Raw genomic sequence first — 14,288 nt, 5'->3', positions numbered from 1 at the left:
CTGGTAAAAGAAAAGGATTATTCAAGGAGCACCCAGCAAGCCACTCGTTCTATGTGTGACTTGTATATACTTATCAAAGAATCAGTTACACTGCAGTGTTTGATGTGTTCAATAAATGTTAACATAATTTGTTAACATATTAAAATGGCGCAAAGTGATAGTTTTTCTACCTACTTACCGCTTGAGAAGTTTTTTTCCTTCTCATCCACTTTGACCAATTTCATAGAAATTTTATTCTCAAATTCTAAAAAGCGATTTCTCTCCATATCCTTGAATGCCTTTGACAGAAGTGACTGGGATCCCCTTTCTCTCAGAACAATGTTCATTAAATATATTTGGCTAAAAATATGTGGAACTTTTAAAATAAGTTTTACTTCAGATAACACAGAAAATCACACAGGGTCTGCATACTTCATGCTAAAGAGCCTTGGGCTTTAGTGAAGAGGAGAACAGAAAATGTCTCTGACTTTGGCTTTGGTCTCACTTCCTCTGATCACTAATTTCCTAGCCCACGTGTCTAGGCTAGGGCACCATTGTCTGAGAGAGACAACTTCTCTTGTTGTTCCTACAGACTATCCTTGTTGCACGAAGCATAGGATAATCTCTCACTCTGGCTTTTTGGCTTCCTGCTTCAGCACCATCTCTCCCTGAAATGCCATGCATGAACATGGGTTCACGGGTTCCATCTAGCGGCCACTACTCAAATAATTCGAAAGTCAAGAACATTTTACAGATGACATTGACCTCACCTTTGCTTTGACGTATGGGGAAGCTTAGATCTAAAGAGGTGAAATGAAGCATCGTAGGTACATGGCTAGTTAGTGGTAGAACTGGGGCCATGATCAGCCTCCTGACTCCAGCCCAGTTTCTCAGCCACAACAAGGTTTTTTTCACAACCTTGATATTCTTCCTCCTACAAAATACTTAACTCGGAGAAATCGAAACTACTAGGGAAAGGGAGGGCCCACTGAGAACCATCCCACTAACCCGACCACTACTGGCCTTCGCAGGACACCATGAACCACACGGTCCAAACCGTCTTCTCTCCTGTCAACAGCGGCCAGCCCCCCAGCTATGAGATGCTCAAGGAAGAGCACGAGGTAGCTGTGCTGGGGGCGCCCCACAACCCTGCTCCCCCGACGTCCACCGTGATCCACATCCGCAGCGAGACCTCCGTGCCCTACCATGTTGTCTGGTCCCTGTTCAACACCCTCTTCATGAACCCCTGCTGCCTGGGCTTCATAGCATTTGCCTACTCCGTGAAGTCTAGGGACAGGAAGATGGTTGGCGACCTGACTGGGGCCCAGGCCTATGCCTCCACCGCCAAGTGCCTGAACATCTGGGCCCTGATTTTGGGCATCCTCATGACCATTCCGCTCATTGTCATCCCGGTATTGATCTACCAAGCCCATCGATAGATCAGGAGACATCATTCAGGCCAGGAGCTCTGCCCATAACCTGTATCCCGCGTGCTCTACCTTCCATTCCTTGCCCTGCCCCCAGAGCTGAGTCCTGTATCAGCCCTTTATCCTCACACACTTTTCTACAATGGCATTCAATAAAGTATACATGTTTCTGGTAAAAACAAACAAACAAACAAAAAAACAAAATACTTCACTCTCCAGGGACTTAAACATCTTGATTCAACTCTGATATGAAAATAAGCAGAAACCATAACAATTGAAATAACTATAGCAATAAAAAATTGTAGATTTCCATTGTATATATTGTAACTAATAAGATACAAATGAATGAAAGATACAACAGATTTCAGTATAGGGGGAGTTAATGGAGGAAGATGGAACTCCATTATCTTCTTGAATATGAAGGAGTAGATAAGTAGGAGGAAGTTCCTGGGATAGGTCATTTAAGGAATGTGGAAAAGCATGAAAAAAAAGGTCTTCATGTGATGAAGAGGTTGGTTGCATTCCCTAGGCAAATATTAGGAATTAAAAAACAATTCTTTCATGTTACTTAACCTATGAATAGATTTTTAAAGTGTACCACATAGTAAATTTTGACCTACTTTTAAACCAAAGAGGCCACTGACACAATCAAGATAATGAACATGGCTGGGCATGGTGGCTCATGCCTGTAATCCCAGTGCTTTGGGAGTCATAAATGGGAGGATTTTCTTGAGACCAGGAGCTCAAGACCAGCCCCAGGCAACGTAGTGAGACCTTGTCTCCACCAAAAGGAAAAAAAAAAAGAAAAAAAAAAAATCCAGGCGTGGTGGCCTGAGCCTGCAGTCCCTCCCAGTTGCTCAGCAGGAATATACCATGGGCCCTGGAGTTTGAGGCTGCAGTGAGCTATGAGCTGAGTGACATAGCATGACCCTGTCTCTAAAAAAGAAAAAAAATAAAAGGATATTCATATCCTCCCCGCAAAGTTCCCTTGTTGTGTCCCCTTTGTAATCCTGACTCCTTTCCCCTCTGGCCTGTCCCCACTCAGACAACCAGTGACCTGCCTTCCATCTCTGCTGATGTGTTTTCATTTTCTAGGATATTTATATATATATTTTTTCATTTTGAAACAATTTCAAATGTATGAAAAAGTTGCAGGAGTAGCAGAAGAGCTTCCATACACCTTTCATCTGGATTCCCCAATTCTTAACATTTTATCCCGTTTGTCTTATTCTATCTACACATTTATACATGTTATTGCTCTTACTTTTTTCTGAACCAACTGAGAGCAGTTGCAAATATGATGCCCCATGAGCTTTTACTACTTCGGCATGTATTTCCCTAAAATGAGGACATTTATATAACCAGAGTGCATCTATCAAGATCGGGACATTATGCGGGATGTGGTGGCTCATGCCTGTAATTCCAGCTACTTGAGAGGCTGAGAGGAGAATCACTTGAACCCAGGAGGTGGAGGTTGCAGTGAGCCGGGATTGTACCACTGCACTCCAGCCTGGATGACAGAGACTCTGTTTAAAAAAAAAAAAAAAAAAGGAAAAAGCAATGAAAAAGATCAGGAACTTAACACTGATGTAATACAGCCACAATCCATAGACTCCATTCAGATTTCATCAGTTTTCCAGTACGTTCTTTATAATTCCAGAATCCAACTCAGGATCATGTGTTGTATTTAGTCATTATATCTCTCTTAGTCTCCCTTAATCAGGAACATTTTCTCATTCTTTCCTTGTTTTTCACAACCTGTATGTTTTTAAAGAGAATGGACTACTTACTTTGTAGAATGTCCCTCAGTTTGGGTTTGTCTGATGTCTCCTCATTGTCAGATTTGGGTAGTGCATTTTTGGCAGGACTTTCATGGAAATGATGTTGTGTTTTCTCAGTTTGTTAGGAGTAACTTAATATGGATTTATCCTGTTTATAGATAACATTATATTTTATCACTCAATTAAGATGATATTGGCTAGGTTTCTGTACTATAGAGCTAACTAGTAAGTAATTTGTATTTCTGAACTACTAATAAGCACTTAATCAATAAATTGGGGGTGATACTTTGAGACTGTATCCATTTCCTCATCAAATTTTCATCTACTAGTTTTTCCATCCAATGATGATTCTATCTAAATTAATTATAACTATAATGGATGCAAAATAATAATTTTCTGGCTGGGTGTGGTGGCTCATGCCTGTTATCCCAGCACTTTGGGAGGCTGAGGTGGATTGTATGAGCCCAGGAGTTGAGACCAGCCTGGGCAACATGATGAAACCTCGTTTCTACAAAAAATACAAAAATAGCCATGTGGTGGTACGTGCCTGAAGTCCCAGCTACTCGGGAGGCTGAGGTGGGAGAAATGATTGAGCACGGCAGGTTGAAGCTGCAATGAACTGTGATTGCGCCACTGCACTGCAACCTGGGTGACAGGGCAAGACCTGTCTCAGAATAGTAATAATAGCAATTTTCTAATTCCATCATTACATTTACATTAATTAGTTGGCATTCTACTATAAGTTACAGCTCTCTCTTCTCTCTCATATTTATTTATTCATGTATTATATAAGTATGGATTCATGAGATTTGACTTTTCAATGGACTCTAATCAGTTACTATCATTTTTTATTTTGATGCACAAAATGTCCCAGATGTGGACAATTGGAACTCCATTAAGCTGGCTCCTGTGTCCTTTAGACATGTCCTCATAAGTATCTGAGTGCTTCCTTACTTTCAGTACAAAAGAGTTCCAGGCTCATCTTGTTCTTTCCCTGCCCCAGCCCTGAAAGCAGACATTTCTCCAAGGAGCCCTGGTTCCTTTTAGTGGAAAAAGGTATTTAGAAACTGAGATCTAAATGCTAGGATGCTCATGCAACTGGGGTGTCATTGCTCCTGGACTAGGAAATATAACACATTCATACATTTCTGCTTCTCAATTTACCTATCTATCCCTTTCTATCTGTCATCTGTCACACTCCTATCTTTAAAATCCATAATTTGAGACCTATGCCTGCAATTCTAATCCAATATCACAATTTCCCCTTTGCATATTTATAACTCCTTTCTTCAACAGTGAGAAGTTGCATTCCCACTCTCCTTGATATGTTGACTCATTCACTTGATCCTCCTGCATGTAAGGAATCTCCCATCCGGGCCAGCCTTGTCCCCTTAGCCCCAGTGCCACCCATCACACCATTTGAGTGTTCCAACTCCAGAAGAAGGGAAGGAGAAATAGGAAATTATTTTTGCTCTTCTCTTTCCCCATTCCTTATGTGTATACTATTATTTTTCCTTTTGGATATTGCTCACATCCATTTTCTCCTCTCCGGCTTTACTTCTGTGACTAGAATTCAGGCTTGAACAGGTGTTGTTGCTTCTGGTTTTGTTCCTGGTAATCTGTCCTGCACATAGCAACCCAGATGATCTTTCACAACAAGAATATGACTACGTTATTTGTCTTTAAAGTCTCCAGTGGCTCCTCATTTTCTACAAGGTTAAGTAAACTCTCTGACTTACCATGACCTGGCCTCTGTCCATACCTCCATTCTCATATTCATGCCTTCCTTCCTTGAACCATCAGTAGAAGCGAATTTTTGTAGTTGCCTGCATATACCATGTTCCATCACCACCATTTCAGCATGATGCTCCCTTGATTTGTGAACCTCTTTCCCCAGTGCACCCTTAGAAACCCTGCTCAGGTGTCACTGTATCTAAGAAGCTTTACTTGACACCTCTTCTCAACCATTAGTTGTTAATTATCCATACTAATTCGATTTCTTGTACATAGTTTTATTATTGCCTATGTCACTCTCCACTGTATTTGTTTACATGTCTGTCTCCTCTACTAGGTAACCAATTCAGAGGACAAGAATTGACTTATTTGCCATTATAGTTTTAGTATCTAGCACAGTTTCTGCCATGTGTTATACACTTAATAAATACTTATTGAGGCCGGGCGCGGTGGCTCATGCCTCTAATCCTGGCTCACTTTAGGAGGCCGAGGTGGGCGGATCACGAGGCCAGGAGTTCGAGACCAGCCTGATCAACATGGTGAAACCCTGTCTTTACTAAGAAAAATACAAAAATTAGCTGGGCATGGTGGCACGTGCCTGTAATCCCGGCTACTCAGGAGGCTGAGGCAGGAGAATCACTTGAACCTGGGCGGCAGAGGTGCAGTGAGCTGAGATCGCGCCACAGCACTCCAGCGTGGGCGACAGAGCAAGACTCTGTCTGAAACAAAACAAAACAAAACAAAACAAAAAACAGCAAAAACTTATTGAACTGAAACATATATTTATGTATCTGTGTGTATTTCTTTTTCTTTTTCTTTTCTTTTTGCCTTGGAAGACTGCGGAGAAGCATCTGACAAAGGAGCCGTTTTAAGATCCCCGGTTTGTGATCATTTATTATGGCAGCCACAGCAAATAAATACAGCATCAAGCTTATCAGAATCCACTTGCATCGTGCTTGCTAATATCCCCATTGTCAAAGCCAGTCACAAGGCTAAGCCTGCTGTCACCATGAGAGGGGACTATACAAGGGTGTGCATTCTGAGAGGTGTGGTTCATTGGAGAAATCAAAGTAACAGTGTGCAGTGAGATTTATTAGATGATTTCATGTATCGTAATAAAAGACATTGAATTTCTGACGAGGGATTTCGAATGTGGTAAAATAATTCTGTGGGAACCCAACGCAGTGCCTTGAAAAGAGAGTTACCTTGGGTCAAGTACGATTGGCACTCAGACCTGACATTTCCTTTTCAATGGACTAAATTCACCATGCAGCAATTATTGGAGCTAACAAAGTGTAATCTATGTTGGAAGACAGTTATTGAAACAAGTACTTAAAAAAATTATATTGGGAGGCCGAGGCAGGCAGATCAAAAGGTCAAGAGATTGAGACCATCCTGGCTAACAGGGCGAAACCCCATCTCTACTAAAAATACAAAAAATTAGCCGGGCAAGGTGGCGGGCGCCTGTAGTCCCAGCTACTCGGGAGGCTGAGGCAGGAGAATGGCGTGAACCTGGGAGGTGGAGCTTGCAGTGAGCCGAGGTGGCGCCACTGCACTCCAGCCTGGGAGACAGAGCGAGACTCCGCCTCAAAAAATAAAAAATAAAAAATAAAAAATAAAAAAATTTTTTTGCAAAACTTTTCAAATAAATTCTTATATTAACACAGAAACAAGTAGGGCAGAATACTCATGGTTATTTTATTTAAAGTTGGGTTTTTGGGGTACCCTCTCTTTTCATGCATCTTGGGAAATTTTAGTAATGAAAGCAAATAGCGAAATATAATTAAATATTCATTTTATAAAATACGACAAACAAGAGCTCTGAGTAGAGGTTTGGCGCTTTCCCCAGGCCATTGTCTCTCACTACTGTCTACTGCTGTGCCTCTTACTGACAGCTCTCAGACACCTCTGTGGAATTCAGGACTGCCATAGAGCGTATTTTCAAAACTGTTGACAAGGCTGACTAGGAGACGCCCTAGAAGCCCCAGGTATGTGTTTCAGTATGATTCTGGCAATACTGACTTAAAGCACTAAGTAGAATTAGTAGCCTGCAATGGATGCTGCCCCATAAGGAGTGACTGGGGAAATGCTGCTGGTTAAATAGATGGTCTTTTGAATTGGGCTGATGGTAGATGCAATAACTGAAGTTTCAAACCACACTGGGTTCGTTTGCTAGGGCTGCTGTAATAAATGACCACAAGCTGGGAATCTTAAAACAGCAGCAAGTTATTCTCTCACAGTTCTGGAGGCCAGAGGTCTGAGATCCAGGTGCTGGCAGGGTTGGGTTTTTCTGGGGGCTGTGAGAGAGAAACCAGTCTGTGCGTCTCCCTTTGGCATTCCTGGGCCTGTAGAGGCCTCCCTCCAGACTCTGCGTGTGCTGTCACACTGTGTTCCCTCTGTGTGTCTGCCTTCTCCTCTTATATATAGGGGTTAAGAAGAAATTATTTAGGCAGGTAGTGAGGATAAAGAAGTCCTCAGTAAGGATTCCTTTTAATGAAAAGCAGCTCTCAAATCATTTTCTTTGCTAATAATGAGCAGCCTGTAAAATCAAGCTGCAGACATAGACAAGCAAGCTAGAAGCTTGCATGGGTGAATGCTGGCAGCTGTGCCAATAGGAGAAGGCCACCTGGGACTAGGCATGTACAACACGGCCCTGCATCTTCCCTTCTCTTTGTCAGCCATGTGTACAGTAAGGAGAAGACAATATGGACCCGGCCAGGCAAAGATCTTATTTCCATAATAAGATTATGGTGAGGCCGCCAGATCCCCGCGCTATGTAAATGTCACACCTGGTCCAACCAATCTTTGGGCCCTACATAAATCAAACACCACCTCCTCAAGGCTGTCTGTGAAATCAAGGGCACTCCTGTGGGCCAGGACTCCCATTCGGGTGCCCTTTTCTCTCTCGCAAGGGAGAAAGAGCTGTTCTCCTTTCTCTTTCTTTTGCCTATTAAACCTCTGCTCTTAAATTCATTTGTTGTGTGTGTCCGTGTCCTTAATTTTCTTGGCAGAAGGAAACAAACCTCAGGTATTACCCTAGACAACGACGCCGCTTCATAAAGACCTGTTCCTATTATATTTAGAGCCCACTGTAGTCCAGGACGACCTCATCTTAACTCCATTGTGTCAGCAAAGACTGGATTTCCAAAGAAAATCCCATTCACAGGTTCCAAGCGGACATGGATTTGGGGAGACATTATTCAACCCAATACATGTGCTTGTGACTGTGGATAGTGAGGACGACTGGTTTGCTCAGGGTGGCTCCCACTTTCACCCCACTGCGAACTCTGAATATCTGAGACAGGTCTCTGTTAATTTAGAAAGTTTATTTTGTGAAGGTTGAGGGAGACAGGTCTCTGTTAATTTAGAAAGTGTATTTTGCCAAGGTTGAGGGTGTGCGCCCATGACACAGCCTCAGGAGGTCTTGACGACATGTGCCCAGGGTGGTCAGATCACAGCCTGGTTTTATGTATTTTAGAAAAACATGAGACATCAATCAACATATGTAAGATGAACATTAGTTCGGTCCAGAAAGGAGGGACCACTCAAAGTGAGGAGGGGGCTTCCAAGTCTTAGGTAGGTAACAGACAAATAGTTACAAGCTTTCACATCACCTACCAGGCCTGTCCTGCTCACCAAAAACTTCATATACTTGGTCATCATTTCCTACATTCTCACACAGAAGAGAGCACTCAAAAAAATAGTTTTGAGAATCATTTGCTAATAATTTAATACTATTATAAGGGAATAAAAGACTTTTCTTTTAAATGAGTGCTTAAAGACGATTGGATGCCCTCCTGAAGTTTAGGGGTGAATGGTTTATTATTTTTTATATTTGGGGGCAAGGGCTTTCCAGTGAAGACTGGAAAAACAGCTAGACCAATTCTAAAAGTTGTAACACTGGGTGGATGCTGAAGAAGCACATAGTGTTAGGAAGGTGTGGATCAGATACGGCTTTAGAGAATGTAGCAACTGAAAGCCCAGATGGGAAGCTCCGTAGGCAGCTGGATAAGCTAATATTTCTAAATAATATGTTCAGATATCCGGACTGAATACAATTGCAACCTTCCCCACGAGCCAGCAGTGAGTTCTGAAGTTACAGAAGTGTGATGAATTGCGGTCAGTGTGGGTTCTACCTTCAATTTGGAGTCAGTCAGTGACCTTAAAATACCTGCCCAGCTGAATTTTCTTAGAGCGCTTCATATCCTGTGGGCACTTTTACTCCCAATTCCAGATGATGGCTTTTAGTCTGTGGAGCCGCTTTAAGAGGCAGAAGCCTGGTCGGAACTGCTAAAAGGCTGTGAAGGTACTGCTGTGTGGACAGGCAGGGCGCGGTGCTCAAGGCTTTCCAATGCTCCTGCAATGGATCCTCCCTACCCAGCCCACAACCTGGCAACCCAGCGGCCAGCTGTTCTCTGCAGCTTTCTACTATCATGGACACAGGAAACGGCGGTGGGTGGCTTCTGGTTTCTGACTGGGGGAGTAGAAAGTGATGCTGCAGGGATCAAAAGCAGAGAAGCTTTTAAGCCATTTGAGAAACTGCATCTGAAGGTGAGTGGATTTTAGCAGTAGCAGCAGCAGACCCCAGAAAAATTCGAAGAAGCATTAGTTCGTGCACTGTTAATGCTGTTGTCTCATGAATGCTTTCCTAATGAAGGATGAAGGCAGGCGGCTGTTTGCCAAAGGTGTTGAGTGGCAGGGGGAGGAAGGGAAGGAAGCTGTGCAGTGTGTACTGCTTGCTTATCAGGAATCATGTCATTTCCTGTGTAAGGGGGCTGTGTGGTCTCCAGGGGCACTGGGAAGCCTTGGATGGCACCATTTCAACTTCTTCTTGCTCATCATTTGAGGAGCTCTCATTAGTGAATATGCTAGGCTTATTCATTTCATTATACATTTACTGGGTTCATACTGTGTTCTGAGCTCCATGTTTAATCTTGGCAGTCTCATAAAGAGGAGTAAGGACACTTTTGTCTTGAAAATGCTCATGGTCTCACATGTGCTTGGGATCAGGGCTGCTGGAAAACCCACTAAGCACTCTAAGCAGCACATGGGAAACCAGAAAAGCAGAGGAACAAAGTTTTGGGGTTTTGGGGAGAGGGGGGTGAAGAATGACATATTTTATTCCAAAAGCATAAAATCTTTAATAGTGGAAACTATGAATGATACTGTTTAATTTTCAGGAGACCAAAATATTTTAAGATTTATAGGTTTTAATCTGGCCCTAGAGTGAGGGCAGAAAATATGTACACAAACAACTCTAATACAAGACTGAATGTGATGTATACCGTAAGAGCACCAAAGTACCAATGAATTGGGAGACAGAAGAACCACAATGTCTTTATAAAGTGGTATTTGAAGTGAACTTTGATGAATAGATAGGCAGGGTTGGAGTGCAGGATCACTAAATCCATTCAAACCTTCTCACATTGACTTTTTATGGTGTGGGGGTGGGTGGGATGGGCAAGGGTTCTCCATGCAAAGGGACTATCTCGGGAACAGACAGTCACGGCGGGAGGACTAAGTTTTCCAGTGTGCCTGGAGAAAAAGGCACATATGAGGTCATGGCTCTCAGGGCCTAGGCTAGTCTAGTTTGGCCGTAGCAGGAAGCATTCCTTGCTCTGCTCAGACCCAGGCACTGCTTCAAACCAGAAAGTCTGGAGAGTGGGTTCCTCCCTCCCCTAATGGGGCAATTTGCCCAAGAACAAAGTCCAGGCTTGCTCCTCAGTATCAGACCCTGCTCTGGGTAGAGGGAAACCACCGTATGCTTTCTTGTTTGATGTGCTGAGTGCTCAGCTGAGCTGTCTGCGCCCCTACACTGCATCTGTGTACTTAGAGTCAACCTTTAGAGGATGATATTTGAACATTCTGCATGGAGCTTCCTCTGTAAAGTACAATGAGTTTGTGACTGACCAGAACTACAGACATTCCCTTTTGTTTGTGAACTGCATGGCCAATGTGTTTGGCCTCATTAAAAATGAACTGGGCAAGCTGGGCATGGTAGCAACTCAGGAGGCTGAGGTGGGAGGCTCACTTAGCCCAGGAGTTCGAGTCTAGCCTGGGCAACATAGTGAGACCCCGTCTCTAAAAAATATAATAACATAAAGTTTTGAAATAAGAATGAACTGGCCAAATAGGAAAGTTTTCAAGGACATCAACTGGTCTTTTCTTGCACAGAGGAGATTCGCAGGGTGAAAACACTCTGAGGCTTCTTCCCACTAAAGGGCACAGACCTGAGTTAAGTGTGGCCTGGCCCTCAGCACTTCCCAATGCCCTTGGTGCATCCTGGTGCTGACCTGTGCCCGCCCCGCACTCCCTCTGTGCAGCGCCTTCTACCCTGCAGGAGCCTGCTCCTGAATAACCCCTGTTTTTTTCTCTCTGTGCTCTTACGAGTCACCGAAACTTGCATGTGAATTTTATTCACAGGGTTTTGATGGCTTCTTTCTATCCAAATTTATTTCCTCCTTGACCTCATTCCTTCTGTCTTGTTTCCATCATGAGTGAAAGCCATATTATTTACATAGGGAGATGTGTAGTGGGTGGAAGGATACAGTTCTAGGAGTCACAGGACCAGTGAAAAAAGTTCTGTGTAGATACACACACATATGTATAAACATAACAAACTTAACAGCAGCTTAAAGATGAAGATTAATCGTGTTAACCGTTTAAGGAGCTCAAAGATAAAACATTTGCAGATTTAAAGCATGCTTACACGTGTATTCCTCTTGAGGACTTGGAAACACAGTTTTGCAAAATAACTCTGGCTGCCAGTTATCACAGGAAGAGAGGTGTCAGGTGTTGAAAACTGTTAACTGTTCATGGACCGGTATAAATTGAGTCATAGGGATGAGGTGTTTTTATGTTTGCTATATTTCCTATTTCCACTGCTCTCCTGAATAAGTACATTTACTCTGGGTGAATTTTTGAAATAATTTTGAAATTATTCAACACATTGTTATGTGTATATGCAAAGACTAGGGAAAAGAAGCTTGGATTGGTAGCAAAAAGCCAACTGTGACTTTGAGCAAATTATTTGACCTCTCTCAATATATCTTTTCTTATTTTAAAGTCAGGAGGTTGAACTAGATCATTTCTAAGCATTCTTTCATCGTTGCAATCCACGAATAATGGAACACTGCAGAGAATAGTAAATACTGGGTCAGGATCCAGTATTGGCTCGAATCCTTAAAACTGTGTGATCTGAATACAGTAATTTCTTCTTCTTGGGCCTTACTTTCTTCATCTGAAAAATTACAGGATTGGCCTCTATCTTCCTTATTGTCTTTTCAAACTCTCATGTTTTGTAGTTTTCCTCAGTTAGGGTAGAAATCTCATCCTTCTCATCTTAACGTTTACTCCTGTGTTCCAGGGAGAGAGGAGGGAGTTGGGAGAGCCTTGATATAATCTTTAATTTTCTCTGCCTCTCTCTTTGTTTTAACTCTCTTTCTCCTTCCCCCTCCCCACCTTCTCCTCCACTGTTTTTTCTAGAACCCTGAGAAAGTTTCCTCACAGTCTACGTGGCAGTTGCAGCTGTTCCTAGAATGAGTCCTGAAACCTAGATCTGAGTTGGGGTAGAAAGTCTATCATTGCCTTGCTTGTCTGAGGACAGCCTACTGTAAGCCCTATGGCTTGGAGGTGACTAGGCTCTCCAGGAGATCAACACTTCGAGCCCTGCATGTTTAAGGAATAGTTTTGACTTAGAGTGATAGAGAACGCCTAAAGAGACCATGGCTAAAAACAGAAGTTTCTGGGTGTGGTGGCTAATGCCTGTACTCTCAATACTTTAGGGAGCTGAGGCAGGCAGATTGCTTGACCCCAGGAGCTCAAGATCAGCCTGGACAACATAGTGAGACCCCATCTCTACAAAAAATACACAAATTAGCTGAGCGTGGTAGTGCGCACCTGTAATCCCAGCTACTCAGGAGGCTAAGGTGGGAGGATCACATGATCCTGAAGGTTGAGGCCACAGTGAGCTGAGATTGTGCCATTGCATTCCAACCTCAGTAGAGAGTGAGAACCTGGTCAGAAATAAAGAAGAAAAAAAGAAAAGAAAAGAAAAGAAAAAAAAGAAAAAAAAAGAAAGGAAAAGAAAAGAAGAGAGGGAGGGAGGGAGGGAGGGAGGGAAGGAGGGAAGGGGCTAAAAACAGTTATGTATTATAAAGCGAGCATCAGTCCAGAAATCCAGCAATAGTCCCTCCTGGAATCCACCGGCTTGACTCAGCAGATTTTGGCCCTTCTCTTTTAGGGTTGCCAGATGAAAATACAGGATGCCCAGTTAATGTGAATTGCAGAAAATAATAATAATTTATTATTAGATAATACATAATTTTTTAGCATAAATATGTCCTTTGCCATGCTTAGTTTGGGGCATACTTATGCTAAAAAGTATTTGTTCTTTATCTGAAATTCAGAATTAGGCATTTTATATTTAAAATTCAGAATTAGGCATTTTGTATTTTTATTTACTAAATCTGGCTACCCTATTCTTTTCTTAATATTCTTAATCTCTCCCAGCTTTGCCCTCCTTCCCTGCTCCTTGGATCGAGTTGTAAGGAGAACATGCCCACTGTCTTGATGGCTGCAGTGTGTGGTCACCACAGGTGGTGATGAAGATATGGGTTTCCACCCACGCTGTAGATGGAATGTTTGTGTCCTCCCGAAATTCCTATGTTGAAGCTTAACCACCAATGTGATGGTATTTGGAGATGGGCCTTTGGTAGGTAATTAGGGTTACATTAAGTCACGGGGCGGGGCCCTTATGATGGATCTGGTAAGGAGAGCACGCTGTCTCTCTCTTCCCACCAGGTGAGGATGCAAAGAGAAAGTGGCTGCCTGCAAACCAGGAGGAGAGCCCTCACCAGGAACCAATCTAGCTGACACTTTGAACTTGGACTCCAAACCTCCAGTACTGTACGAAATAAATATGTGTTTTCAATGTCAGTTAGTCTACATTATTTTGTTTCAAGTAATATGACCTGAAAATACATTTTCCCCTCACCCCGCCTGAGCAATATCTAAGTTACTTAAGGAACCCAGGGCACATCAAAGGAGAAATGTCCCATTCACAAGGCACAGCCACGCCCAGGAGAAGCAGCCCGGCACAGAAGGGAGCACACGGGCTCGGGGCTCTGCCGCTCATTCTTCCTTGACCCTGGGCAAGTCACTGAGGGGGGGCTTAGCTGACCTGTTTGTAGTGGGCTTAGTAGTGCTTGCCCTGCCTCCTGTGGAGGGCTGCAGAGACCAGATGTCAAAGCACTTTATCCGTAGGGTTTATTTGAACAAGGAAGGAAATGTGCATATGCTCCAGGATGTCTTTGTATCCAAAGACGCACATACACACACAGTCACACACTCACACACTCACACTGTC

General features: G+C 43.1%; 1 non-coding gene and 1 pseudogene across 2 annotated transcripts; one reads left to right on the top strand and one right to left on the bottom strand.

Moving 5' to 3' along the window:
• The first annotated feature begins 938 nt into the window (after positions 1–938).
• Positions 939–1,585, top strand: LOC112634750 (annotated as a pseudogene). The gene has a single exon (XR_003121816.1). The product of XR_003121816.1 is annotated as an interferon-induced transmembrane protein 3 pseudogene (transcript).
• A 7,179-nt stretch (positions 1,586–8,764) lies between these two features.
• LOC112635674 lies at positions 8,765–8,824 on the bottom strand. Its single transcript, XR_003122009.1, has one exon. It is a non-coding gene; the product is annotated as a U7 small nuclear RNA (small nuclear RNA).
• Positions 8,825–14,288: the final 5,464 nt, after the last annotated feature.

This window comes from Theropithecus gelada, chromosome 11 (genome assembly GCF_003255815.1).
Source record: "Theropithecus gelada isolate Dixy chromosome 11, Tgel_1.0, whole genome shotgun sequence".
Lineage (NCBI taxonomy): Eukaryota > Metazoa > Chordata > Mammalia > Primates > Cercopithecidae > Theropithecus > Theropithecus gelada.
Note: the sequence above shows the minus strand (reverse complement) of the source record. Positions and strands in the feature narration are given on the sequence as shown.